The following is a 16,366-nucleotide window of genomic DNA, read 5'->3' on the forward strand; positions in this document are numbered from 1 at the left end:
CACCACCTCCCTCCCTCTCTTCATTCTACTCCACCTCCCACTCCCATCCACTCTTCATTCCCCTACACCACCCCTTCCCTCCCCCTTTTCATTACCCTCCTCGTCCCCCTCCCTCCCCTCTACATTACCCTCCACCTCTCCCTCCCTGCCCCTCTGCATTCCCCTCCACCACCCCCACCCTCCCCCTCTTCATTCCGCTCCACCAACCCCACCCTCCCCCTCTTCATTCCCATCCACCACACCCACCGTCCCCCTTTTCATTCCCCTCCACCACCCCCTCCCTCCCCCTCTTCATTCCACACCACCTCCCCCTTCGTCCCTCTCTTCATTCCCCTCCACCACCCCCTCCCTCCCCCTCTTCATTCCCCTCCACCACCCCTCCCTCCCCCGTTTAATTCCAATCCACCTCCCCCTCCCAACCCCTCTTCATTCCCCACCAACACCCGCTCCCTCCCCTCTTCATTCCCCTCCACCAACCCCCCCTCCCCCTATTCATTCCCCTCCACCTCCCCCTTCGTCCCTCTCTTCATTCCCCTCCACATCACCCTCCCTCCCCCTCTTCATTCCCATCCACCACCCCTCCCTCCACCTTTTCATTCCCAACCACCTCCCCCTCCCAACCCCACTTCATTCACCTCTACCACCCCTCCCTCCCCCTCTTCATTCCCCTCAACCTCCCTCTCCCTCCCCCTCTTCATTCTCCTGCACCTACCCCTCCCTCCCCATCTTCATTCCCCACCACCACCCGCTCCCTCCCCTCTTCATTCATCTCCACCACCCCACTCTCCCCCTCTTCTTTCTGCTGCAACACAACCTCCCTCCCCCTCTTCATTCCCTCCACCACCCCATCACAAACCTCTTCATTCCCCTCCACCACCCCCTCCCTCCCCCTCTTCATTCCACTTCACAACACCTTTCCTCCCCCTCTTCTTTCTCCTCCACCACCCCCTCCCTCGCCATCTTCATTCCCCTCCACCATCCCCTCCCTCCTCCTCTACATTCCCTTCCACCCCCTCCCTCCCTCCCTCTCTTGATTTTCCTCCCCCACCTCCTCCCTCCCCCTCTTCATTCCCCTCCACCTACCCCTCCATCCCCCTCTTCATTCCCGTCCACCACCCCCTCCCTCCTTCTCTTCATACCCCTCCACCTCCTCCTCCCTCCCCCTCATCATTCTCCTCCACCACACCCTCCCTCTCCCTCTTCATTCCCCTCCACCTACCCCTCCATCCCCCTCTTCATTCCCATCCACCACCCCCTCCCGCCCCCTCATCATTCACATCCACCACCCCTCCCTCCTTCTTTTCATTCCCCTCCACCTCCCATTCCCTCCCCCTCTTCATTCTCCTCCACCACCCGCTCCCTCACCCTCTTCATTCCCCTCCTCCACCCCCTCCCTCCCCCTCTTCATTCTCCTCCACCACCCCCTCCCTCCCAATCATTATACCCATCCTCCACCCCCCTCTTCATTCCCATCCACCACCCCCTTCCTCCCCCTCTTCATTCCCGTCGACCGCCCCCTCCCACCCCCTCTTCGTTCCCCTCCACCACCCCCTCCCTCCCCCTCTTCATTCTTCTTAACCTCCCCCTCCCTCCACTCTTCATTCCCGTCCACCACCCCTCCCTCCCCCACTTCATTCCCCTACACGTTCCCGTCACTCCCCCTCTTCATTCCCCTCCAGATCCCCCTCCCTCCCACTCTTCATTCTCCACAACCTCCCCCTCCCTCCCCCTCTTCTTTCTCCTCCACCACCCCCTCTCTCCCCTTCTTCATTCCCCTCCACCACCCACTCCCTCCCTCTCTTCATTCCACTCCACCACCCCCTCCCTCCCCCTCTTCTTTCTCCTCCACCACCCCCTGCCTCCCCATCTTCATTCCCCTCCACCACCCCTCCCTTCTCCACTTCATTCCCATCCACCACCCCCTCCCTCCCTCTCTTCATTCCCTTCCACCACCTCCTCCCTCCCCCTCTTCATTCCCATCCACCACCCCCTCCCTCCTTCTCTTCATTCCCCTCCACCTCCTCCTCCCTCCCCCTCATCATTTTCCTCCGCCACCCCCTTCGTCCCCCTCTTCATTCCCCTCCACCTCCCCCTCCCTCCACCTCTTCATTCCCCTCCACCACACCCTCCCTTCTTCTCTTCATTCCCCTCCACCTCCGCTCCCCCCTCTTCATTCTCCTCCAAGACCCCTTCACTCCCCCTCTTCATTCCCCTCCAGCTCCCCTACCTCCCTCTCTTCATTCCCCTCCACCACCCCCTCCCTCTTTCTCTTCATTCCCCTCCACCACCCCCTCCCTCCCCCTCTTCATTCCCCAGCACCACCCCCACCACCCTTTCCCTCCCCCTCTTCATTCCCCTCCACCACCCCATCCCTCCCCTCTTCATTCCCTTCCATCTCCCACTCCCACCCCCCTTCATTCCCGTCCACCCGCACCTCCCTCACACTCCTCATTCTCCTCCACTTCCCACTCCCTCCCCCTCTTCTTTCTCCTCCACCTCCCTCCCTCCCCCTCTTCTTTCTCCTCCAACTCTCCCTCCCTCCACCTCTTCAGTCACCTCCACCACCACCTCCCTCCCTCTCTTCATTCTCCTCCCCCTCCCCCTCCCTCCCGCTCGTCATTCCTCTCCACCACCCCTTCCCTCCCCCTCTTCATTCCGTTCCACCACCCCCTCCCTCCCCCTCTTCTTTCCCATCCACCACCCCCACCCTCCCCCTTTTCATTCCCCTCCACCACCCCCTCCCTCCCCCTCATCATTTCACACCTACTCCCCCTTCGTCCCTCTCTTCATTCCCCTCCACCACCCCTCCCTCCCCCTCCCAACCCCTCTTCATTCACCTCCACCACCCCCACCCTCCCCCTCTTCATTCCCCTCAACCTCCCCCCTCTCCCCTCTTCATTCCCATCCACAAGCCCCTCCCACCCGCTCTTCATTCCCCTCCACCACCCCCTCCCTCCCCACTTCATTCCCCTGCACTTCTCCCCACCACCGTATCCCACCCGCTCATCATTCCCCTCCACCTCCCCCTTCGTCCCTCTCTTCATTCCCCTCCACCTCCCCCTCCCTCCCCCTCTTCATTCCCATCCACCACCCCTCCCTCCCCTTTTCATTCCCAACCACCTCCCCCTCCCAACCCCTCCCTCCCCCTCTTCATTCCCCTCAACCTCCCTCTCCCTCCCCCTCTTCATTCTCCTGCACCTACCCCTCCCTCCCCATCTGCATTCCCCACCACAACCCGCTCCCTCCCCTCTTCATTCATCTCCACCACCCCACTCTCCCCTTCTTCTTTCTACTCCAACACCACCTCCCTCCCCCTCTTCATTCCCTCCACCACCCCATCGCACCCCTCTTCATTCCCCTCCACCACCCCATCCCTCCCCCTCTTCATTCCACTCCACAACACCGTTCCTCCCCCTCTTCTTTCTCCTCCACCACCCCCTCCCTCCCCATCTTCATTCCCCTCCACCATCCCCGCCCTCCTCCTCTACATTCCCTTCCACCCCCTCCCTCCCTCCCTCTCTTGATTTTCCTCCCCCACCTCCTCCCTCCCCCTCTTCATTCCCCTCCACCTACCCCTCCATCCCCCTCTTCATTCCCGTCCACCACCCCCTCCCTCCTTCTCTTCATACCCCTCCACCTCATCCTCCCTCCCCCTCATCATTCTCCTCCACCACACCCTCCCTCTCCCTCTTCATTCCCCTCCACCTACCCCTCCATCCCCCTCTTCATTCCCATCCACCACCCCCTCCCGCCCCCTCATCATTCACATCCACCACCCCTCCCTCCTTCCTTTCATTCCCCTCCACCTCCCATTCCCTCCCCCTCTTCATTCTCCTCCACCACCCGCTCCCTCACCCTCTTCATTCCCCTCCTCCACCCCCTCCCTCCCCCTCTTCATTCTCCTCCACCACCCCCTCCCGCCCAATCATTATACCCATCCTCCACCCCCCTCTTCATTCCCATCCACCACCCCCTTCCTCCCCCTCTTCATTCCCGTCGACCGCCCCATCCCACCCACTCTTCGTTCCCCTCCACCACCCCCTCCCTCCCCCTCTTCATTCTTCTTAAACTCCCCCTCCCTCCACTCATCATTCCCGTCCACCATCCCTCCCTCCCCCACTTCATTCCCCTACACGTTCCCGTCATTCCCCCTCTTCATTCCCCTCCAGATCCCCCTCCCACCCACTCTTCATTCTCCACAACCTCCCCCTCCCTCCCCCTCTTCTTTCTCCTCCACCACCCCCTCTCTCCCCTTCTTCATTCCCCTCCACCACCCACTCCCTCCCTCTCTTCATTCCACTCCACCACCCCCTCCCTCCCCCTCTTCTTTCTCCTCCACCACCCCCTGCCTCCCCATCTTCATTCCCCTCCACCACCCCTCCCTTCTCCACTTCATTCCCATCCACCACCCCCTCCCTCCCTCTCTTCATTCCCTTCCACCACATCCTCCCTCCCCCTCTTCATTCCCATCCACCACCCCCTCCCTCCTTCTCTTCATTCCCCTCCACCTCCTCCTCCCTCCCCCTCATCATTTTCCTCCACCACCCACTTCGTCCCCCTCTTCATTCCCCTCCACCTCCCCCTCCCTCCACCTCTTCATTCCCCTCCACCACACCCTCCCTTCTTCTCTTCATTCCCCTCCACCACCGCTCCCCCCTCTTCATTCTCCTCCAAGACCCCCTCACTCCCCCTCTTCATTCCCCTCCAGCTCCCTTACCTCCCTCTCTTCATTCCCCTCCACCACCCCCTCCATCTTTCTCTTCATTCCCCTCCACCACCCCCTCCTTCCCCCTCTTCATTCCCCTGCACCTCCCCCCACCACCCTTTCCCTCCCCCTCTTCATTCCCCTCCACCACCCCATCCCTCCCCTCTTCATTCCCTTCCATCTCCCACTCCCACCCCCCTTCATTCATGTCCACCAGCACTTCCCTCACACTCCTCATTCTCCTCCACTTCCCACTCCCTCCCCCTCTTCTTTCTCCTCCACCTCCCTCCCTCCCCCTCTTCTTTCTCCTCCACCTCTCCCTCCCTCCACCTCTTCAGTCACCTCCACCACCACCTCCCTCCCTCTCTTCATTCTCCTCCCCCTCCCCCTCCCTCCCACTCGTCATTCCCCTCCACCACCCCTTCCCTCCCCCTCTTCATTCCGTTCCACCACCCCCTCACTCCCCCTCTTCTTTCCCATCCACCACCCCCACCCTCCCCCTTTTCATTCCCCTCCACCACCCCCTCCCTCCCCATCATCATTCCACACCACCTCCCCCTTCATCCCTCTCTTCATTCCCCTCCACAACCCCTCCCTCCCCCTCTTCATTCCCATCCACCACCCCCTCCCTCCCCCTTTTCATTCCCATCCACCTCCCCCTCCCAACCCCTCCCCATTCACCTCCACCACCCCCACCCTCCCCCTCTTCATCCCCCTCCACCTCCCCCTCTCTCCCCTCTTCATTCCCATCCACAAGCCACTCCCACCCCCTCTTCATTCCCCTCCACCACCCCCTCCCTCCCCCCTTCATTCCCCTGCACTTCCCCCCACCAGCCCATCCCACCCGCTCTTCATTCCCCTCCTCCACCCCATCCCTCCCCCTCTTCATTCCCTTCCATCTCCTACTCCCACCCCCCTTCATTCCCATCGACCAGCACCTCCCTCACACTCCTCATTCTCCTCCACTTCCCACTCCCTCCCCCTCTTCTTTCTCCTCCACCTCCCCTCCCTCCCCGTCTTCTTTCTCCTCCACCTTTCCCTCCCTCATCCTCTTCAGTCACCTCCACCACCACCTCCCTCCCTCTCTTCATTCTCCTCCACCTCCCACTCCCATCCACTCTTCATTCCCCTACACCACCCCTTCCCTCCCCCTTTTCATTACCCTCCTCGTCCCCCTCCCTCCCCTCTACATTACCCTCCACCTCTCCCTCCCTGCCCTCTGCATTCCCCTCCACCACCCCACCCTCCCCCTCTTCATTCCGCTCCACCACCCCCTCCCTCCCCCTCTTCATTCCCATCCACCACCCCCACCGTACCCCTTTTCATTCCCCTCCACCACCCCCTCCCTCCCCCTCTTCATTCCACACCACCTCCCCCTTCGTCCCTCTCTTCATTCCCCTCCACCTCCCCCTCCCTCCCCCTCTTCATTCCCCTCCACCACCCCTCCCTCCCCCGTTTCATTCCAATCCACCTCCACCTCCCAACCCCTCTTCATTCACCACCACCACCCCCTCCCTCCCCCTCTTCATTCCCCTCAACCTACCTCTCCCTCCCCTCTTCATTCTCCTGCACCTCCCCCTCCTTCCCCATCTTCATTCCCCACCACCACCCGCTCCCTCCCCTCTTCATTCCTCTCCACCAATCCCTCCCTCCCCCTCTTCATTCCCCTCCACCGCCCCCTCCCTCCCCCTCTTCATTCCCATCCACATCCCCCTCCCTCCCCCTCTTCATTCCCCTCAACCTCCCTCTCCCTCCCCCTTTGCATTCTCCTGCACCTCCCCCTCCCTCCCCATCTTCATTCCCCACCACCACCCGCTCCCTCCCCTCTTCATTCCCCTCCATCAACCCCACCCTCCCCCTATTCTTACTCCTCCAACACCACCTCCCTCTCCCTCTTCACTCCCTCCACCACCCCATCGCACTCCTCTTCATTCCCCTCCACCACACCCTCCCTCCCTCTCTTCATTCCACTCCACCACACCTTCCCTCCCCCTCTTCTTTCTCCTCCACCACCCCCTCCCTCCCCATCTTCATTCCCCTCCACCATCCCCTCCCTCCTCCTCTTCATTCCCTTCCACCTCCTCCCTCCCTCTCTTGATTCCCCTCCACCACCTCCTCCCTCCCCCTCTTCATTCCCGTCGTCCACCCCCACCCTCCTTCACTTAATTCCCATCCACCTCCCCCTCCCTTCACCTCTTCATTCCCATCCACCACTCCCACCCTCCTTCACTCCATTCCCCTCCACCACACCCTCCCTCCAGCTCTTTATTCTCTCCCACCAACCCCTCCCTCCCCCTCTTCATTCCCCTCCACCTCCCCCTGCCAACCCCTCTTCATTCCCCTCCACCACCCCCCTTCATTCTCCTCCACCACGCCCTCAGTCCCCATCTTCATTCCCAACCTCTACACCCCTCCCCCTCTTCATTCCCCTCCACTAACTCCTCCCTCCGCATCTTCATTCCCATCCACCTCCCACTCGCTCCTTCTCTTCATTCTCCTACACTTCCCACTCCCTCCCCCTCTTCTTTCTCCTCCACCTCCCCTCCCTCCCCCTCTTCTTTCTCCTCCACCTCTCCCTCCCTCATCCTCTTCAGTCACCTCCACCACCACCTCCCTCCCTCTCTTCATTCTCCTCCACCTCCCACTCCCTCCCACTCTTCATTACCCTACACCTACCCCTCCCTCCCCCTCTTCATTCCCCAGCACCACCCCCACCACCCTTTCCCTCCCCCTCTTCATTCCCCTCCACCACCCCATCCCTCCCCTCTTCATTCCCTTCCATCTCCCACTCCCACCCCCCTTCATTCCCGTCCACCCGCACCTCCCTCAAACTCCTCATTCTCCTCCACTTCCCACTCCCTCCCCCTCTTCTTTCTCCTCCACCTCCCTCCCTCCCCCTCTTCTTTCACCTCCAACTCTCCCTCCCTCCACCTCTTCAGTCACCTCCACCACCACCTCCCTCCCTCTCTTCATTCTCCTCCCCCTCCCCCTCCCTCCCGCTCGTCATTCCCCTCCACCACCCCTTCCCTCCCCCTCTTCATTCCGTTCCACCACCCCCTCCCTCCCCCTCTTCTTTCCCATCCGCCACCCCCACCCTCCCCCTTTTCATTCCCCTCCACCACCCCCTCCCTCCCCCTCATCATTTCACACCTACTCCCCCTTCGTCCCTCTCTTCATTCCCCTCCACCACCCCTCCCTCCCCCTCCCAACCCCTCTTCATTCACCTCCACCACCCCCACCCTCCCCCTCTTCATTCCCCTCAACCTCCCCCCTCTCCCCTCTTCATTCCCATCCACAAGCCCCTCCCACCCGCTCTTCATTCCCCTCCACCACCCCCTCCCTCCCCACTTCATTCCCCTGCACTTCTCCCCACCACCGTATCCCACCCGCTCATCATTCCCCTCCACCTCCCCCTTCGTCCCTCTCTTCATTCCCCTCCACCTCCCCCTCCCTCCCCCTCTTCATTCCCATCCACCACCCCTCCCTCCCCTTTTCATTCCCAACCACCTCCCCCTCCCAACCCCTCCCTCCCCCTCTTCATTCCCCTCAACCTCCCTCTCCCTCCCCCTCTTCATTCTCCTGCACCTACCCCTCCCTCCCCATCTGCATTCCCCACCACAACCCGCTCCCTCCCCTCTTCATTCATCTCCACCACCCCACTCTCCCCTTCTTCTTTCTCCTCCAACACCACCTCCCTCCCCCTCTTCATTCCCTCCACCACCCCATCGCACCCCTCTTCATTCCCCTCCACCACCCCATCCCTCCCCCTCTTCATTCCACTCCACAACACCGTTCCTCCCCCTCTTCTTTCTCCTCCACCACCCCCTCCCTCCCCATCTTCATTCCCCTCCACCATCCCCGCCCTCCTCCTCTACATTCCCTTCCACCCCCTCCCTCCCTCCCTCTCTTGATTTTCCTCCCCCACCTCCTCCCTCCCCCTCTTCATTCCCCTCCACCTACCCCTCCATCCCCCTCTTCATTCCCGTCCACCACCCCCTCCCTCCTTCTCTTCATACCCCTCCACCTCCTCCTCCCTCCCCCTCATCATTCTCCTCCACCACACCCTCCCTCTCCCTCTTCATTCCCCTCCACCTACCCCTCCATCCCCCTCTTCATTCCCATCCACCACCCCCTCCCGCCCCCTCATCATTCACATCCACCACCCCTCCCTCCTTCCTTTCATTCCCCTCCACCTCCCATTCCCTCCCCCTCTTCATTCTCCTCCACCACCCGCTCCCTCACCCTCTTCATTCCCCTCCTCCACCCCTCCCTCCCCCTCTTCATTCTCCTCCACCACCCCCTCCCGCCCAATCATTATACCCATCCTCCACCCCCCTCTTCATTCCCATCCACCACCCCCTTCCTCCCCCTCTTCATTCCCGTCGACCGCCCCATCCCACCCACTCTTCGTTCCCCTCCACCACCCCCTCCCTCCCCCTCTTCATTCTTCTTAAACTCCCCCTCCCTCCACTCATCATTCCCGTCCACCATCCCTCCCTCCCCCACTTCATTCCCCTACACGTTCCCGTCATTCCCCCTCTTCATTCCCCTGCAGATCCCCCTCCCACCCACTCTTCATTCTCCACAACCTCCCCCTCCCTCCCCCTCTTCTTTCTCCTCCACCACCCCCTCTCTCCCCTTCTTCATTCCGCTTCACCACCCACTCCCTCCCTCTCTTCATTCCACTCCACCACCCCCTCCCTCCCCCTCTTCTTTCTCCTCCACCACCCCCTGCCTCCCCATCTTCATTCCCCTCCACCACCCCTCCCTTCTCCACTTCATTCCCATCCACCACCCCCTCCCTCCCTCTCTTCATTCCCTTCCACCACATCCTCCCTCCCCCTCTTCATTCCCATCCACCACCCCCTCCCTCCTTCTCTTCATTCCCCTCCACCTCCTCCTCCCTCCCCCTCATCATTTTCCTCCACCACCCACTTCGTCCCCCTCTTCATTCCCCTCCACCTCCCCCTCCCTCCACCTCTTCATTCCCCTCCACCACACCCTCCCTTCTTCTCTTCATTCCCCTCCACCACCGCTCCCCCCTCTTCATTCTCCTCCAAGACCCCCTCACTCCCCCTCTTCATTCCCCTCCAGCTCCCTTACCTCCCTCTCTTCATTCCCCTCCACCACCCCCTCCATCTTTCTCTTCATTCCCCTCCACCACCCCCTCCTTCCCCCTCTTCATTCCCCTGCACCTCCCCCCACCACCCTTTCCCTCCCCCTCTTCATTCCCCTCCACCACCCCATCCCTCCCCTCTTCATTCCCTTCCATCTCCCACTCCCACCCCCCTTCATTCATGCCCACCAGCACTTCCCTCACACTCCTCATTCTCCTCCACTTCCCACTCCCTCCCCCTCTTCTTTCTCCTCCACCTCCCTCCCTCCCCCTCTTCTTTCTCCTCCACCTCTCCCTCCCTCCACCTCTTCAGTCACCTCCACCACCACCTCCCTCCCTCTCTTCATTCTCCTCCCCCTCCCCCTCCCTCCCACTCGTCATTCCCCTCCACCACCCCTTCCCTCCCCCTCTTCATTCCGTTCCACCACCCCCTCACTCCCCCTCTTCTTTCCCATCCACCACCCCCACCCTCCCCCTTTTCATTCCCCTCCACCACCCCCTCCATCCCCCTCATCATTCCACACCACCTCCCCCTTCGTCCCTCTCTTCATTCCCCTCCACAACCCCTCCCTCCCCCTTTTCATTCCCATCCACCTCCCCCTCCCAACCCCTCTTCATTCACCTCCACCACCCCCACCCTCCCCCTCTTCATCCCCCTCCACCTCCCCCTCTCTCCCCTCTTCATTCCCATCCACAAGCCACTCCCACCCCCTCTTCATTCCCCTCCACCACCCCCTCCCTCCCCCCTTCATTCCCCTGCACTTCCCCCCACCAGCCCATCCCACCCGCTCTTCATTCCCCTCCTCCACCCCATCCCTCCCCCTCTTCATTCCCTTCCATCTCCTACTCCCACCCCCCTTCATTCCCATCGACCAGCACCTCCCTCACACTCTTCTTTCTCCTCCACCTCCCCTCCCTCCCCGTCTTCTTTCTCCTCCACCTTTCCCTCCCTCATCCTCTTCAGTCACCTCCACCACCACCTCCCTCCCTCTCTTCATTCTCCTCCACCTCCCACTCCCATCCACTCTTCATTCCCCTACACCACCCCTTCCCTCCCCCTTTTCATTACCCTCCTCGTCCCCCTCCCTCCCCTCTACATTACCCTCCACCTCTCCCTCCCTGCCCTCTGCATTCCCCTCCACCACCCCCACCCTCCCCCTCTTCATTCCGCTCCACCACCCCCTCCCTCCCCCTCTTCATTCCCATCCACCACCCCCACCGTACCCCTTTTCATTCCCCTCCACCACCCCCTCCCTCCCCCTCTTCATTCCACACCACCTCCCCCTTCGTCCCTCTCTTCATTCCCCTCCACCTCCCCCTCCCTCCCCCTCTTCATTCCCCTCCACCACCCCTCCCTCCCCCGTTTCATTCCAATCCACCTCCACCTCCCAACCCCTCTTCATTCACCACCACCACCCCCTCCCTCCCCCTCTTCATTCCCCTCAACCTACCTCTCCCTCCCCTCTTCATTCTCCTGCACCTCCCCCTCCTTCCCCATCTTCATTCCCCACCACCACCCGCTCCCTCCCCTCTTCATTCCTCTCCACCAATCCCTCCCTCCCCCTCTTCATTCCCCTCCACCGCCCCCTCCCTCCCCCTCTTCATTCCCATCCACATCCCCCTCCCTCCCCCTCTTCATTCCCCTCAACCTCCCTCTCCCTCCCCCTTTGCATTCTCCTGCACCTCCCCCTCCCTCCCCATCTTCATTCCCCACCACCACCCGCTCCCTCCCCTCTTCATTCCCCTCCATCAACCCCACCCTCCCCCTATTCTTACTCCTCCAACACCACCTCCCTCTCCCTCTTCACTCCCTCCACCACCCCATCGCACTCCTCTTCATTCCCCTCCACCACACCCTCCCTCCCTCTCTTCATTCCACTCCACCACACCTTCCCTCCCCCTCTTCTTTCTCCTCCACCACCCCCTCCCTCCCCATCTTCATTCCCCTCCACCATCCCCTCCCTCCTCCTCTTCATTCCCTTCCACCTCCTCCCTCCCTCTCTTGATTCCCCTCCACCACCTCCTCCCTCCCCCTCTTCATTCCCGTCGTCCACCCCCACCCTCCTTCACTTAATTCCCATCCACCTCCCCCTCCCTTCACCTCTTCATTCCCATCCACCACTCCCACCCTCCTTCACTCCATTCCCCTCCACCACACCCTCCCTCCAGCTCTTTATTCTCTCCCACCAACCCCTCCCTCCCCCTCTTCATTCCCCTCCACCTCCCCCTGCCAACCCCTCTTCATTCCCCTCCACCACCCCCCCTTCATTCTCCTCCACCACGCCCTCAGTCCCCATCTTCATTCCCAACCTCTACACCCCTCCCCCTCTTCATTCCCCTCCACTAACTCCTCCCTCCGCATCTTCATTCCCATCCACCTCCCACTCGCTCCCTCTCTTCATTCTCCTACACTTCCCACTCCCTCCCCCTCTTCTTTCTCCTCCACCTCCCCTCCCTCCCCCTCTTCTTTCTCCTCCACCTCTCCCTCCCTCATCCTCTTCAGTCACCTCCACCACCACCTCCCTCCCTCTCTTCATTCTCCTCCACCTCCCACTCCCTCCCACTCTTCATTACCCTACACCTACCCCTCCCTCCCCCTCTTCATTCCCCTCCACCTCACCCCCCCCTCAACCACTTCTATCTCCTCCACCTCCCCCTCCCTACCCCTCTTCATTCACCTCCACCACCCTTCCCTCCCCCTCTTCTTTCTTCTCCAACACCACCTCCCTCCCCCTCTTCATTCCCCCCACCACCCCATCGCACCCCGCTTCTTTCCCCTCCACCACTCCCTCCCTCCCCCTCTTCATTCCCCTCCACCTCCCCATGCCAAACCCTCTTCATTCCCCTCCACCACCCCCTCCCTCCCCCTCTTCATTCCCGTCCACCACCCCTTCCCTCCCCCTCTTCATTACCCTCCTCGTCCCCCTCCCTCCCCTCTACAATACCATCCACCACTCCCTCCCTGCCCCTCTGAATTTCCCTCCACCACCCCCACCCTCCCCCTCTTCATTCCCATCCACCACCCCCACCCTCCCCCCCCTTTCATTCCCCTCCACCTCACCCCCCCTCAACCACTTCTATCTCCTCCACCTCCCCCTCCCTACCCCTCTTCATTCACCTCCACCACCTCTCCCTCCCCCTCTTCTTTCTTCTCCAACACCACCTCCCTCCCCCACTTCATTCCCTCCACCACCCCATCGCACCCCTCTTCTTTCCCCTCCACCACTACCACCCTCCCCCTCTTCATTCCCCTCCACCATCCCCTCCCTCCTCCTCTTCATTCCCTTCCACCACCACCTCCCTCCCCCTCTTCATTCTCATCCACCACCCCTCCCTCCCCCTCTTCATAACCCTCCACCTCCCCCTCCCACCAACTCTTCATTCCCCTCCACCACCCCCTCCCTCCACCTCCTCATTCCCCTCCACCACCCACTCCCTCCCCCTCTTCATTCCCCTCCACCACCCCTTCCCTCCCCCTCTTCATGACCCTCCACGTCCCCCTCCCTCCCCTCTTCAATACCCTCCACCTCTCCCTCCCTGCCCTCTGCATTTCCCTCCACCACCCCCACCCTCCCCCTCTTCATTACCCTCCACCTCCCCCTCCCTCCCCCTCTTCATTCCCCTCCACCTCACCCCCCCTCAACCACTTCCATCTCCTCCACCTCCCCCTCCCTGCCCCTCTTCATTCACCTCCACCACCCCTCCCACCCCCTCTTCTTTCTTCTCCAGCACCACCTCCCTCCCCCTCTTCATTCCCTCCACCACCCCATCGCACCCCTCTTCTTTCCCCTCCACCACCACCACCCTCCCCCTATTCATTCCCCTCCACCATCCCCTCCCTCCTCCTCTTCATTCATTCCACCACCTCCTCCCTCCCCCGCTTCATTCCCGTCCTCCACCCCCAGCCTCCTTCACTTCATTCCCATCCACCTCCGCCTCCGTCCCCCTCTTCATTCCCGTCCACCAACCCCACCCTCCTTCACTCCATTCCCCTCCACCACCCCCTCCCTCCAGCTCTTCATTCTCCCTCACCACACCCTCCCTCCCCCTCTTCATTCCCCTCCACCTCCCCCTGCCAAACCCTCTTCATTCCCCTCCACCACCCCCCCTCTTCATTCTCCTCCACCACCCCCTCAGTCCCCATCTTCATTCCCATCCTCCACCACCTCCCACCCCCTCTTCATTCCCCTCCACCAACTCCTCCCTCCGCATCTTCATTCCCATCCACCTCCCACTCGCTCCCCATCTTCATTCTCATCCACCACCCCCTCCCTCCCCTATTTATAACCCTCCACCTCCCCCTCCCACCCACTCTTCATTCCCCTCCACCACCCCCGCCCTCCACCTCCTCATTCCCCTCCACCACCCACTCCCTCCCCCTCTTCATTCCCCTCCACGACCCCTTCCCTCCCCTCTTCATTACCCTCCTCGTCCCCCACGCTCCCCTCTACAATACCCTCCACCTCTCCCTCCCTGCCCCTCTGCATTTCCCTCCACCACCCCTATCCTCCCCCTCTTCATTCCCATCCACCACCCCCACCCTCCCCCTTTTCATTCCCCTCCACCACCCCCTCCCTCCCCCTCTTCATTCCACACCATATCACCCTTCGTCCCTCTCTTCATTCCCCTCCACGACCCCTTCCCTCCCCTCTTCATTACCCTCCTCGTCCCCCACGCTCCCCTCTACAATACCCTCCACCTCTCCCTCCCTGCCCCTCTGCATTTCCCTCCACCACCCCTATCCTCCCCCTCTTCATTCCCATCCACCACCCCCACCCTCCCCCTCTTCAATCACCTCCACCACCCCTCCCTCCCCCTCTTCTTTCTTCTCAAACACCACCTCCATTCCACTCTTCATTCCCTCCACCACCCCATCGCACCCCTCTTCTTTCCCCTCCACCACCACCACCCTCCCCCTCTTCATTCCCCTCCACCATACCCTCCCTCCTCCTCTTCATTCATTCCACCACCTCCTCCCTCCCCCGCTTCATTCCCGTCCTCCACCCCCAGCCTCCTTCACTTCATTCCCATCCACCTCCGCCTCCTTCCCCCTCTTCATTCCCGTCCACCACCCCCACCCTCCTTCACTCCATTCCCCTCCACCACCCCCTCCCTCCAGCTCTTCATTCTCCCCCACCACCCCCTCCCTCCCCCTCTTCATTCCCCTCCACCTCCCCTGCCAAACCCTCTTCATTCCCCTCCACCACCCCCCCTCTTCATTCTCCTCCACCACCCCCTCAGTCCCCATCTTCATTCCCATCCTCCACCGCCTCCCACCCCCTCTTCATTCCCCTCCACCAACTCCTCCCTCCGCATCTTCATTCCCATCCACCTCCCACTCGCTCCCCCTCTTCATTCTCATCCACCAGCCCCTCCCTCCCCCTCTATATAACCCTCCACCTCCCCCTCCCACCCACTCTTCATTCCCCTCCACCACCCCCACCCTCCACCTCCTCATTCCGCTCCACCAACCTCTCCCTCCCCCTCTTGATTCCCCTCCACCACCCCTTCCCTCACCCTCTTCATTACCCTCCTCGTCCCCCTCCTTCCCCTCTACATTACCCTCCGCCTCTCCCTCCCTGCCCCTCTGCATTTCCCTCCACCACCCCCACCCTCCCCCTCTTCATTCCCATCCACTACCCCCACCCTCCCCCTTTTCATTCCCCTCCACCACCCCCTCCCTCCCCCTCTTCATTCCACACCACATCCCCCTTCGTCCCTCTCTTCATTCCCCGCCACCTCCCCCTCCCTCCCCCTCTTCATTCCCCTCCACCACCCCTCCCTCCCCCTTTTCATTCCCATCCACCTCCCCCTCCCAACCCCTCTTCATTCCCCTCCACCAAACCCACCCTCCCCCTCTTCATTCCCCTCCACCGACCCCTCCCTCCCTCTCTTCATACCCCTCGACATCCCCCTCCCTCCCCCTCCTCATTCACCTCTACCACACCTTACCTGCCCCTCTTATTTCTCCTCCACCACCCCCTCCCTCCCCATCTTCATTCCCCTCCACCATCCCCTCCCTCCTCCTCTTCATTCCCCTCCACCACACCCTCCATCCCCCTCCTCATTCCCCTCCACCACCCACTCCATCCCCCTCTTCATTACACTCCTCGTCCCCCTCCCTCCCCTCTACAATACCCTCCACCTCTCCCTCCCTGCCCCTCTGCATTTCTCTCCACCACCCCCACCCTCCCCCTTTTCATTCCCCTCCACCACCCCCTCCCTCCCCCTCTTCATTCCACACCACATCCCCCTTCGTCCCTCTCTTCATTCCCCTCCACCATCCCCTCCCTCCTCCTCTTAATTACCTTCCACCACCTCCTCCCTTCCCCTCTTCATTCTCATCCACCACCCCCTCCCTCCCCCTCTTCATTACCCTCCACCTCCCCCTCCCTCCCCCACTTCATTGCCCTCCACCTCACCCCCCCTCAACCACTTCTATCTCCTCCACCTCCCCCTCCCTGCCCCTCTTCATTCACCTCCACCACCCCTCCCTCCCCCTCTTCTTTCTTCTCCAACACCACCTCCCTCCCCCTCTTCATTCC

Source organism: Heterodontus francisci, unplaced genomic scaffold (assembly GCF_036365525.1).
Source record: "Heterodontus francisci isolate sHetFra1 unplaced genomic scaffold, sHetFra1.hap1 HAP1_SCAFFOLD_178, whole genome shotgun sequence".
Lineage (NCBI taxonomy): Eukaryota > Metazoa > Chordata > Chondrichthyes > Heterodontiformes > Heterodontidae > Heterodontus > Heterodontus francisci.